Source organism: Pantherophis guttatus, chromosome 11 (assembly GCF_059756535.1).
Source record: "Pantherophis guttatus breed Tessera chromosome 11, ASM5975653v1, whole genome shotgun sequence".
Taxonomy (NCBI): Eukaryota; Metazoa; Chordata; class Lepidosauria; order Squamata; family Colubridae; genus Pantherophis; species Pantherophis guttatus.
In genome coordinates, this window is record NC_142073.1 from 17,112,252 (window position 1) to 17,125,363 (window position 13,112).

Consider the following 13,112-nt stretch of genomic DNA (forward strand, 5'->3'; position numbering starts at 1 on the left):
CTTGTCCCCCTAGAAGGTAAAGAAGGCATTAATTGTTGAATCGATCAACAATAGAACTTACTTTAGTGCTACTTATTTGCAAATGAGATTTCTACTCATCCGCTCCAAGAAAGAAAACAAAGAAAGAACTCTTAAGGAGTGATTTTTAAATTAAGGCGATGAAACTTTTAAGTTTGTCCTGTAACTTGCAACACAAGACTGAGTTATCCCACTGGTTTTCTGAGGTTCAGGTATTAACATAAATACAGCCCATTAACACTTGTTCCTCTCTGTCAGGACATAAATTAAGTCTGCAGGTGTTCCATGAAGCTTTACCCTTGGTACTAATTAAGCCTTGATAATTAGGTTTGTTAAATTCAGGCCTTTAAGCTTATACTCCCTCTTTGGGCTGGCAAAATTAAGATTTGCAATATGGAAAGCCAGCTTCTCTTGGAAGCCCCACACCTATTTTAAAATAAAGCAGCAGTTAGAAATTCTTTCATGCTTTTATGGCAGCGAATATGAAACTGAACTTATTTTACATGTTAAAGTTCATTTATATCACAGCCATCACACTTGTATAATGATAATAATACTTTTTTTTATCTCACCCATCCTCAGGCACCAAAGTGCCTTTAATGAAGGTCTTGCTTCAAAAGTAGTGAGCAATCTGGGATCTGCTTGAAGAATCATTTCTTCTTCTTCTCCGTCTGCGGGGTTATGTGGTGTAATCTTGCACATAAATGTGTTGCATTTCTGGTAAACTTGCTAACAAATCTTTACTGTTAGGAAAGATTATTAGAAACGCTGGATACACACTAGCGCCTTTGGTGGAAATGATCACAGATCCAGCAGTTTGGGAAATTAGATTCCACAATCTATGCAATGAAATCAGAACAGTGCATTTTCTATACGGTTTGAATGTTTATAGCCGTATAACCTATGGCAGAAGAAGACAGAAGGATGGATGTTACAGAAGAAGACAGTGGATGAATGTTGAATGGACTGGATGAATGTTGAATGCAGTGGATGAATGCAGAAGAAGACAAAAAAGGATGAACGTTGTAGAAGAAGACAGTGGTTGAGTGTTGAATGGAGTGGATGAATGCAGAAGACGACAAAAGGATGAATGTTGCAGAAGACAGTGGATGAATGTTGAATGGACTGGATGGATGCAGAAGAAGACAGAAGGATGAACGTTGCAGAAGAAGAGAGTGGATGAATGTTGAATGGACTGGATGAATGTTGAATGCAGTGGATGAATGCAGAAGAAGACAAAAGGATGAACATTGTAGAAGAAGACAGAGGATGAGTGTTGAATGGAGTGGATGAATGCAGAAGACGACAAAAGGATGAATGTTGCAGAAGACAGTGGATGAATATTGAATGGAGTGGATGAATGTTGAATGGAGTGGATGAATGCAGAAGAAGACAAAAGGATGAACATTGCAGAAGAAGACAGTGACATAACCTATTCTGTACCCTTCCTACTAAAATATCTCTGAATACAATTCAGGCACAGAATCATAGGTGTCAGGTTTGGCTTTCCTGAAAGAAGAAAAAAGGCATGCTTGGTTTTGGACAGGTGTGCTGTCCAAGGGATGATACATATGACTGTGCTGAAGTTTCCCATCGGAAAGACAAGAAGACAGCAAACCACCGCCTGTGACTTTTGTTTCCGAGACTGCTTCTGCAAGCACTTTCAGTTGGAAGGGTCTTCCCCAGTTAGAACATTGGTGGCCCCAAATGATGCATCAGCTGAGAATGAGAGTCAAGCTTCCTCTGATTTCTGTCTCACGCAGTGCAGGTTGTTGTTTCCTTCTGACCTGTTCCATTGTTCACCTGCACAAGCATCTATGTAAATTCTTAACATCAGTGCTAGGGTGAGGACAGCATATTGAATACTTAAGTAATTTGCTTAACAATATTTAAAAAAACACACACACAAGTGGAAGGTTCCTTTGGGGATTTCTGATTACTTGTAACACATACCGGAACGTCAAGTAGCATAATCAGAATGGATTTCCTTGCTAGTTAATATTTTATTTATTCCATAAATATATTATCCATCAAATTGCACGTTTGATAAATGTCATTTTTCATCTAGAATAAATTAAACCACATTGAAATGACTTCAGTTGGAGGCACTTATATGGAGCAGTCATGATGGCATTTTATTTTTTATTTTTTTCTTCATTTGTGAGATAGTAGATGAAAATCATAAGGTGGCTCAGTGGTTAAGAAGCTGAGCTTGTCGATCAAAAGATTGGCAGTTCAGCGGTTCGAATCCCTAGTGCTGCATAATGGGGTGAGCTCCCGTTACTTGTTCCAGCTTCTGCCAACCTAGCAGTTCGAAAGCACGTAAAAAATGCAAGTAGAAAAATAGGGACCACCTTTGGTGGGAAGGTAACAGCATTCCGTGCGCCTTTGACATTTAGTCATGCCGGCCACATGACCACGGAGACATCTTCGGACAGTGCTGGCTCTTCAGCTTTGAAACGGAGATGAGCACCACCCCCTAGAGTTGGGAACAACTAGCACATATGTGTGAGGGGAACCTTTACCTTTACCTTTAGATGAAAATCACAATTGTAATCACTGGAACTTAACTATATCGGATGGATGGGTGGATGGATGATAGATGAATGGATGGAAGGATGATAGATGAATGGATGGATGGATGATTAGATAGATAGATAGATAGATAGATAGATAGATAGATAGATAGATAGATAATTAAATCATTTTCAACTCCTAGTGACCAAATAGACTCTTTTCATTAATATATATCTCTAACCTTTCCTTCAGTTCTTCCAATGGTGGACTCATTACCATTGTGACTTAGTCTATCCAGCTTACTGCTGATCCTCCTTTTCTTCTTTTTCCTTCCACCTTTCCCAGCATTAGACCCTTTTCCAGAAAGCTGGTTCCTTCACACAATGTGTCAGAAATAGGATAATCTCAGCCTGGTCTTTTGGGCCCTAAATGAGAACTTGATTTGTCTGTGGAGATTCTCAATATCCAGATCATCATTATCCCAAAGGTTGTCTTTCCAAAAGGCAACTGGACTATCTTGGGTTGTGTTTTTTTTTTCTTTGAAAATGTTTCGCTTCTCATCCAAGAAGCTTCTTCAGTTCTTTGGGTTGATTTGTTTGATGAGCCATCGGCTTTTTTTCTTGGTTATCTCAGGAGTCCACGATAAGTTTCCAACACCAAAGTTCAAAGGGGTCAATACTCTTCCTATTCCATTTCTTCAAAGTCCAACTTTCACTTGCATAGAGCATTACAGCAAATGCCATGGGTTTGCACAATTCTTATCTTTGTATAGACACATCGCACATCGCACCATTTGAATATCTTTTCCAAGGCACTTTTCTTGACCGCTTCTTCCTTTACTGTTGATAGTTCAATTTATTCTTTTTCAGTTCTAAAATAAATAAAGTAAGTAAGGGGTGGGGGGAAATTAAAAAAATCACTAAGGGTTTAATAGCCTTTGCAATTTGTCATCATTCATTGTACTAAATGTGTCATTGACTAGAAAGCAAAAGTTAATTGATGCCATGTTTTCAAGATGCAACCATAATAATTCTTGTATATCAAAAAGCAAAATATATAACTTAGACGTTTTTCAGACAAGCCGGGAGATGTAAGTTTGCAGAAATGTGCTTAAATGTTTTCTACATATCAGTAGCTGACAACTTCGTAGCATTTGTAGTCTCCGTTTATTTAAATTATTTATACTTTATATTGTTTTAAATTATTTGAATGCAACTTTCTCTGAATTTTCACATGAAATAATGACCAGGAATTCTGGATTCTCCTTCAAAATTAGTTGACACTTTAAAAAAAAGGTGCTAATAAAAATATTAAAAATGACAGAGTGAGGATAGAAAAAAAACCCTAGAATTTGCAGTCTCTTGGGTCACGCATGTTAATCTCCATTTGAATGTCATATTAGAGCAAAACCAAAAGCTATCTCATTTTTTTTCCCCCATCGGATTAATCCTTTTAGTTTGCAATTCTGTGTGCTGGTCATTTATTTTGAGTAAACACTCATCAGATAAGTCTGCATTTTCATTTCTCTCGCTTAGGCCCAGAAAGTGGAACTTAGAGTGGGCAGATAAATAAAACCAAATCCGACACAGAATTTAACTCAATTTGGAATCTACTTCTTCTTCTTCTTCTTTTTTTTTTTTGATTTTTTTTAATTTATTTTATACACAAACAAACATGTAATACATCAATCATCCCTTCCATGTGACATCTCGGCGTTTTCTCTGTGACTTTTTTTTTTCTTGTTCTTTTTTTTTTATTTCTTCTGTCTTCATTTTCACCAAATCTATTACAACATTTCTCCAAAAGTACAATATTCTAATTATACCATTTTCTTACATAGCTATTAATTTACTTACACAGCTTTTAATTTAAAACCAGAGCTCTTCCTACTGGGTATCCTTCCAGAGAAAATTAGCAAAGAAAATACTTATTTGATTATACATGTAATAACAGCTGCAAGGATTGTTTTTGCACAAAATTGGAAAGCAGAGAAAATACCCTTGGAAGGAGAAGTAATTAAAAAAATTTTAGACCGTGCAGAAATGCATAGATTAACTTTGATGATTAAAGAAAGAGAGGATTCAGAATACTTTAAGATATGGGATCAATTTTTTTTTTTAATTTGATTTAAATGCCGCCCTTCTCCAGAGACTCAGGGCGGCTTACAATGTGCTAAGCAATAGCCTTCATTCTTTTGTATATTTATACAAAGTCAGCTTATTGCCCCCACAACTGGGTCCTCAATTTACCTACCTTAGAAAGGATGGAAGGCTGAGTCAACCTTGAGCCTTGGCGAGATTCGAACCTGCAGTAATTGCAGGCAGCTGGTCTTAATAACCAGCTTAATAACAGGGTGCCTTAGACCACTGTACTACCAAGGCTCTTTTTTAATCAACCAATTTTATCATTGGTTAGAAAAGAGATACAGATAAGGGAATCCACTTCTAACATTGCAAAATTATTTGTAACACATCCAGAAGTTGAATCTTAATATTTCAAATTCATAGTTTGCTTTGTTTTGTCTTAAATCAAAAGAGACTTCTGCTAGTATGGGGTAGAATTTATGATCGTTTATAATCATAGATCACAATCTTATTTATTTATGTTTTCTCAATCCTTTTTCTGAGATTTACATTCTATTTAGAACTTAATAGCAATTTTTAATCTTTTAAAAGTGATACAATATATTCAATTGTTTACAATCAATTTTAGAAGGACAGGCAGAATCTGGGGGCAGAATCAAGAGAGCGAACATCCTACAATTGTTAAATTCCCACAAATAATCTAAATCCAACCTCTCTTGAATTTTAACTCTTACCTAGCGCCAATTTATTGTTGACTAGATTAGATAATTAGATTCTTGTGTATAAGCATGGACAGCAATGGTAGAATCCAATTTTTTTTTACTGCCTGTTTTGTGGGCATGGCTTGGTGGGCGTGGTGTGGCTTGGTGGGCATGGCAGGGGAAGGATACTGCAAAATCCCCATTCCTTCCCCACTTCTGGGGGAAGGATATTGCAAAATCTCCATTCCTTCCCCACTCCAGGGGAAGGATACTGCAAAATCCCCATTCCTTCCCCACTCCTGGGGGAAGGACATTGCAAAATCTCCATTCCCACCCCATTCTGGGGCCAGCCAGAGGTGGTATTTGCCGGTTCTCAGAACTACTCAAAATTTCCGCTGCCGGTTCTCCGAACTGCTCAAAATTTCCACTGCTAGTTCTCCTGCTAGTTCTCCTGTCAAAACCTGCTGGATGTCAACCCTGATGGACAGTAGATTAGCTGTACTGGAGCTTAATGCGTGATCCTCATTATTTGCACCAGAAACAGTTTATGAAATGCTTATATTTATAAATTCCATTTCTTCACTTGTACCCTTCCTTGTTTTCTCACACAAGTTTTTTTTTTTTAATTTAATAACAATAGACACATTTCCTTTAAAAGAAATGCTTTTTTTTTTTGTTCCCCAGTTAAAAAGTTTAGATTTTCTTACAAATGAGAGATAGAAGTAAGAGACTTTTAGGTCCAGTAGCTCATTGTTGAAGTAACATGCCACAAAAAAAGGGGGGAGGAATAACAGCAGTGGGGAAAGGATTTAAGTCCCACATTTGTGATGTTCGTTCCAGTTTTTGAGTTTAAAATCAAACATACACACATCCCTCAGAGCCATGATGTAGTTATGACAGTAATTTATTATTGTAATATAATATATAATTAATACTGTAAAAGATGACCAGGCTGAGCCCGAGGGAGGGGTCAAGAGTGTCATCAGATTGGAGTCTCTTTGCACCCACAAGAGATCTCAGTCCTCCTTGAATTCCATTGATTCTTATCTCCCACCAATTTGCCTTGACCGTTAGTAGTTCAGATTCTTGTAGAGAGCTATCATAGAATAAACTCATTTGAACAACCCTGGTTCCTGATTTCTTGTGCCTGACAGCTACTATATTAATATATAATTGAGGTATTATTTGCTACAAAGTCTACTGTAAAATTTCAGACATTTTTATCTTCAGAAGGTAATATTAATTACCAATGCCTTGCCAGCCTAAATAATTGAACTGGATAATTAATTTTAGTTGGCAAGAAGCCACGTATTTCTGGGAAATCAAAATTTCCATCACATTCCAAAGTATAAGTCTGCTGTTGCATTTTGAGGTCATTTAGGAGTAACCTTTTCAAGCGTGTTTTCCTTTTCAAACTCCTGTGACTTGAGAAACAAGTCATACTGAATTTGACCCGAATGTATCCTGACCACAATAAACAAACATGTTCAAGCTTGAAATGGGATCCAAGCCATGTTTGTTGAATGTGCAGTTGGTTTCGTTTCGTTTCATTTCAAGGTGAGAAAAATTAAGAATATATCAGTATGCATTTCAAGTGGCAATTGAATCTTATATATTGCTCAAAATATTTTTTTCTTTTTTAATGTTTATAGCAATTGATTTCATTCTATAAAGAATGCAACTTTCAACTCTTATGACAGTAACCATGTCAATCTAATTTGACCTCTACACCTAGACCATATAGATCAGTGATGGCGAAACTTTTTGTAGTTGCGTTCCAAAACCGGGGGGGGCACAGGGGTGTGTGCGCGTGCCCACACCCATAATTCAATGCGTCCCCCCCGTACATGTGCATGGGACCCCCCCTCCCCCCGCTTCCCATCACGACTGCATGGACAATGTTCCTTCAGGCCTTCCTGTCCTCTACCATTGTCTGGAGTCCATTTAAGCTCACACCGACTGCTTCAGTGACTCCATCCAGCCACCTCGTTCTCTGTTGTCCCCTTCTTCTTTTGCCCTCAATCTTTCCCAGCATTAGGCTCTTCTCCAGTGAGTCCTTCCTTCTCATTAGGTGGCCAAAGTATTTGAGTTTCCTCTTCAGGATCTGGCCTTCTAAAGAGCAGTCAGGGTTGATCTCCTCTAGGACTGACCAGTTTGATCGCCTTGCAGTCCAAGGGACTCGCAGGAGTCTTCTCCAGCACCAGAGTTCAAAGGTCTCAATTCTTTGGCGCTCAGCCTTCCTTATGGTCCATCTTCCACAGCCATACATTGCAACTGGAAAAACCATAGCCTTGACTATAGGCACTTTTGTTGGCAGGGTGATGCTCTGCTTTGTAGTATGCTGTCTAGATTTGCCATAGCTTTCCTCCCCAGGAACAAGCGTCTTCTCATCTGCATATCTGATTGTTCCAGTGAGGACTGCTTAACTTGAGAAACACTATTGTCTACTTTGGAATAACCCCAAAAACTTGGCAAAATTCTCATGCAGGGGGAACGAATATGAATTTTATTCAGGCCCGTACATTTCTTTCTTTTCATCTTCTCCATCCTACTTAAATGCTCTGAAGTCCAATTCCCCTATCATCATGGTTAAGTCGCTGGAATAGGATTTAAGCAGTCAGGAACCCTATTACAATAAAAACTGTTCTATCTTATTTTCTTTACCAACCGTATTCCCAGAGCAATGCAAACATTTTCTATTCTAATACAAAACACAGCTTGATTTTTTATTTTTATTTTTTGCAAATCCTTCTTCCCTGTCTTCCAAATGGTACTTAGTTTTCTAATGAGATCCAGACACATGGCATGCAGTATCATCAAAATAAGTTTATATGTAAATTATCCGTCTAAATAGCTGTGATTTAAGACAGAATTGTTTTTGAAATATTGCTCCACGCACAGTATACTCTCTTAGTGTGTGTATTGTGTGAGTGTATACAATTCTTCCTTGTTGCAACGTAAGTAAATATGGCCTATAATTTAAACTGATTTGGGGTTTCCTTGATACAATAAAGTTGTCTTCTAGTTGCAAAAGACAAAGAGAAAACATAATACTGCGAACACGTCTTCCAAGCAAAAGACAAAATATTATACACTGGTGATGCCAGCATTTTATAGCACTATATATTTTTTTTTCTTTTATAATTTTAGAACTCTACACTTGAGGTTCAACCCTTTTGGGATGATTTGAAACATTTCTTCTTGAGTAATTTCTTGCTGACAGACTCACCTTCTATGTCTTGATTGGTTTAAGTCTGCTCTCCCATTCTTTCCTTCCTCAATCTCCTCCCCATAAGTATGTTGGCATAACAGTAACTGGAAGTGGGATGCTCTTCAACTTTGCTTCAGTGGCTGGGAGACCCTGAGGGCATTGAAGTGATTTATTTATTTATTTATTTATTTATTTTATTTATTTTGTCAAACATGTGCAAGATTACAGGTATAAGTATAAACATGAACATGAACATAGGAAATGAGTACAAGTAAATGGGGATAGTAGGACAGGGATGGTAGGCACGCTGGTGCGCTTATGCACGCCCCCTTTACGGACCTCTTAGGAATGTGGTAAGGTCCACGGTAGACAGTTTAAGGTTGAAGCTGTAGGGATTTGAGGATGTAACAATGGAGTCAGGTAGAGCATTCCAGGCGTTGACCACTCTGTTGCTGAAGTCATATTTTCTGCAATCGAGTTTGGAGTAGTTTACCTTGAGTTTGTATTTTGCCCGTGTATTATTGCGGTTGAATCTGAAGTAGTCATTGACAGGTAAGACATTGTAGCAGACAATTTTGTGCACTATACATAGGTCAGACTGAAGGTGGCATAGTTCCATGTTGTCTAGGCCCAAAATTTTGACCCTGGTGGCATAAGGGATTCTATTGTGAGCAGAGGAGTAGAGTACTCTTCTCGTGAAATACCTCTGGACCCGCTCAATTGTATTAATGTCCAATATACAGTGTGGATTCCAGGCAGATGAACTGTATTTGAGAATTGGTCTGGCAAAGGTTTTGTATGCCCTAGTTAGCAGTACAATGTTACCGGAGAAGAAGCTTCACAAAATTAACAACTCTTAATGCCTTTTTGGCAATGCTGTTACAGTGAGCTCTGGGGCTTAGATTGTTTGAGATGAGTACTCCTAGGTCCTTGACAGAGTGATTTGGTAGAATCATCGGTGTTTTTCAAACTTGACAACTTTATGTTGAGTGGGGAATTCTGGGAGTTACAGTCCAGACATCTTAAAGTTGTCATGATTGAAAAACACTAATTTATGCCCCGTAATCAGTCACATGCTCAACTTATTTCCACTCCCAGGCATTAAGAGAGGTGGGGGGTGGGGGAATGACATTTTTAAAAAAAATACAAATAGAAAGCAATAAAAGAAACATAAGATTAAATCCAAACAGTAAACAAGAAATCTAAAATGCCATGGAGATTACAGTTTTGGAATATGTCTAATTACGAAGTATGAAGTATGGAATATATAAAATCATTTTAAAAGACTAAGAACCACTAATTATGTTTTAAATCAGAGGTACATTTTAGGAACCCTGGTCAACAGAGTATGACTCTAACTGAAATTATAAGCTAAATATATTTAATAGACATAGTCTATTCTATTCTCCTCCTCCTTTGCTCTCCCTCCCTCTCCTCCTCCTCCTCCTCCTTCTCCGTGTCTAAGGTAAAGGTAAAGGTTCCCCTCGTACATATGTGCTAATCGTTCCCGACTCTAAGGGGCGGTGCTCATCTCTGTTTCAAAGACGAAGAGCCAGCGCTGTCCGAATACGTCTCCCTGGTCATGTGGCCGGCATGACTAAATGCCAAAAGCGCACGGAACGCTGTTACGTTCCCACCAACGGTGGTCCCTATTTTTCTACTTGCATTTTTTACCTGCTTTCGAACTGCTAGGTTGGCAGAAGCTGGGACAAGTACCGGGAGCTCACCCCATTAAGCGGCACTGGGGATTCGAACCGCTGAACTGCCGACCTTTCGATTGACAAGTTCAGCATCTTAGCCACTGAGCCACCGCGTCCCATGTCGAGATCAAGCTTTAAACTGACAGAATGAAGCCACCTTCTTTTGGTCAGTTGTTGACCAAAAAATAACTCATTGGTACATGTTTCTGGTACTAGCCAACATACCAGCAATTGGCAGAGGTCTCTGTCTCTCCACGTTCACACACCATGATGTTATTAGCTAAGACTTGAGCCTGTTGGTTTTACACATAGGGCATTCCAACTCTCAACCTATTCAGGTTCCTGTTCTTGTAGCTTAACTTGTTCCTCAAAATCCAGGTTTCAGGATCATCAGCTGGAACGTATTCTCAGAATGCTTAAAACCAGATGGACCAGGTCAGACTGCTGTCTAAAATGCCTGAAGGCTAAACAATTTCCCCCTTTCCCTTCTTCACACTCCCTAAAATGCTAGATTAATACCCTCCTGTTCTATCAATCTTCCATTTCTTTGTCAGCTGGGTGGTTACGCCTTCATAAAACACTGCCATTTATATTACAAAATGACCCATTTGTAATTCCTCTTCATCTCCATGTAGATGTGCGCGTTGATGCCATTAGAAATGCAGCATAATCTGCTGCCTAGTATTGAATGGAGCTCAAACACTTCTGTTTACCTGTGAAATTGCCTATTAAAATTACAATAAAACCATAAAAATGACTTTTATGTCGCTCCTCTGAGAAGAAGTTTCAATTTACTGGTTCATGTGAAAGTATCTTGCACTTAATTGTAAAACATTTTTAGACAGATTTACTCCGATATTACGTGATGCGCTGAATTCATTGAAAAACTGCTAGTGGGAAAATGTTAAAGGAACTCAGTCTTTTTATAATCTTTATGTTTATTTACAAGGGGTGGGGGGGGATTAGAAAAATAGATCTTTTAATCTGTTGTATATTCCCTATAATCCCTAGCCAGTTTTGTGGTTGTGCATTTTATTTCTTTTATATTTCTCCACTTAGCTGATCTGTTTTGAGAGCAGTGCCTGCCACCACACCGTATTAAAGGTGCACCTGTAGGAATAGTTGGAACTGACATATTTAACCGTTTTCGCATGAAAGATTTGTCGGCTTTCATTAACAATAGAAAAGGATGAGATTTGTACAGAATTCCTTTTTTCAGCAAGAGTGCAAAAACTGTGTCTCTTTTTCCTCCCTTTAGAAAGGTCAAAGATCATATCTGCTGGAACCACTCTTGCTTCTCAAACGTTCTAGAACAGTGTTGGCGAATCTTTTTGGCACAGAGTGCCAAAACAGGAGCCCACGCACCCACTCACATGTGTGATGGAAACCGGAAGAGCAGCCGCCCGGCGCACTTGAGTGCGCTGGGAAGATGATCTTCTGGTTTCTGACATGTGCATGTACACCGGCCAGTTGGCTTTCCGCTTTCTGGCATGTGTGCACGTGTTAAGACCAGATGGCGCACCGGAAACTGGAAAATCATCTTCCCGGTGCACACATCAGTGGTGGGTTGCCCCTGGTTCGGACCGGTTCGCAAGAACCGATAGTAAAACGGGCGGAGGCTGCGCCCACTGCGCCAGATGTCGTCATTGGCGATCTGCGCATGTGCAGAAGCAAGGCGCATGCGAGAGCAAAGCGAGCACGCGAGCACAATCCCGTTGCAAACCGGTAGTAAAGGTAATTAGAACCCACTCCTGGCGCGCATGCACACCAGGCAGCTGCTCTTCAGGCTTCCGGTGCTCCCGCATGCGTGAAAACCAGCTGGCCGGTGTGCCAGAACAAGGAAGAGCAACAGGCAACAGCTCGCGTGCCTGGAGACATGGCTCTGTGTGCCACTTCCGACACGCGTGCCCTAGGTTCACCATCATGGTTCTAGAAGATGAACGCCATCTATTTTTTGGAATGTGTAACTTACATTCCTCCTGCTTAATCTTTACATAGTCAAGTTTCTTTCTTCTGACCTCCAAAATGGCATTTAGTCCTCGACTTATAACATTTTGCTTAATGACACGATCATTTTCCACCCTTATGACCATTTCAGTAACCTGTCGGTCTTGTGATTTACCCTCAGATGCTTGACAACTGACTCATATTTATGACAGTTGCTATGTCCTGGGGTCATGTGAGAAGGTCCCTTTTGCGGCCTTCTGACAAGCAGAGTCAGTGGGGGAAGCCAGATTCACTTAACAACCGTGTTACTAATTTAACCACTGCAGGGATTCACTTAACGAATGAGGCAAGAAAAGTTGTAAAATGGGGCAAAATTCCCTTAATAAATGTCTCGCTTAGCAACATAAATTTTGGGCTCAACTGTGGTTGTAACTTGAGGACTACCTGTACTATTTTCCCATTGCTAATGGAAATGGAGATATTGCTACGTATATGATACCATCATACCAGCTCATAGTAGATCTTATGGAGAGTAGGGAAAGGAGAAGTTTCTGGGCTCCCCTTAGAAAGTTTTAGATGCAGGCCATTAGCAAAGGAGATCTGTGACTCTTTCAGTTATTTCAGGAACACATCTGTCTAGGGCCGTGAAGGCGAACCTATGGTACACATGCCACAGGTGGCACACAGCGCCCTCTCCGTGAGTATGCAAGCCATCGCCCCTATTCAGATCCGCTGCACATTGCGCGTGCCTCCCGCTGATCAGCTGGTCATAGGATCTCTGCCACGTATGTGCAGGGCTGGGTGCATGTGAGGGGCCCATGCATTCATGTGTGGGGGTGTGACACATGCGGGGGGCCCATGCACACATGCACGGAGTGTGTGGCACATGCAGGGGGCACACGTGCATGCCCAGGGGGCTGTCTTCATGCGCGGG

General features: G+C 39.9%; 1 protein-coding gene across 1 annotated transcript in view; it reads left to right on the forward strand.

Annotated features, from left to right (window-relative positions):
• The window catches only part of WWOX (WW domain containing oxidoreductase), a 609,400-nt gene that overhangs the window by 400,761 nt on the left and 195,527 nt on the right, over positions 1–13,112 (forward strand). The window lies entirely within an intron of this gene.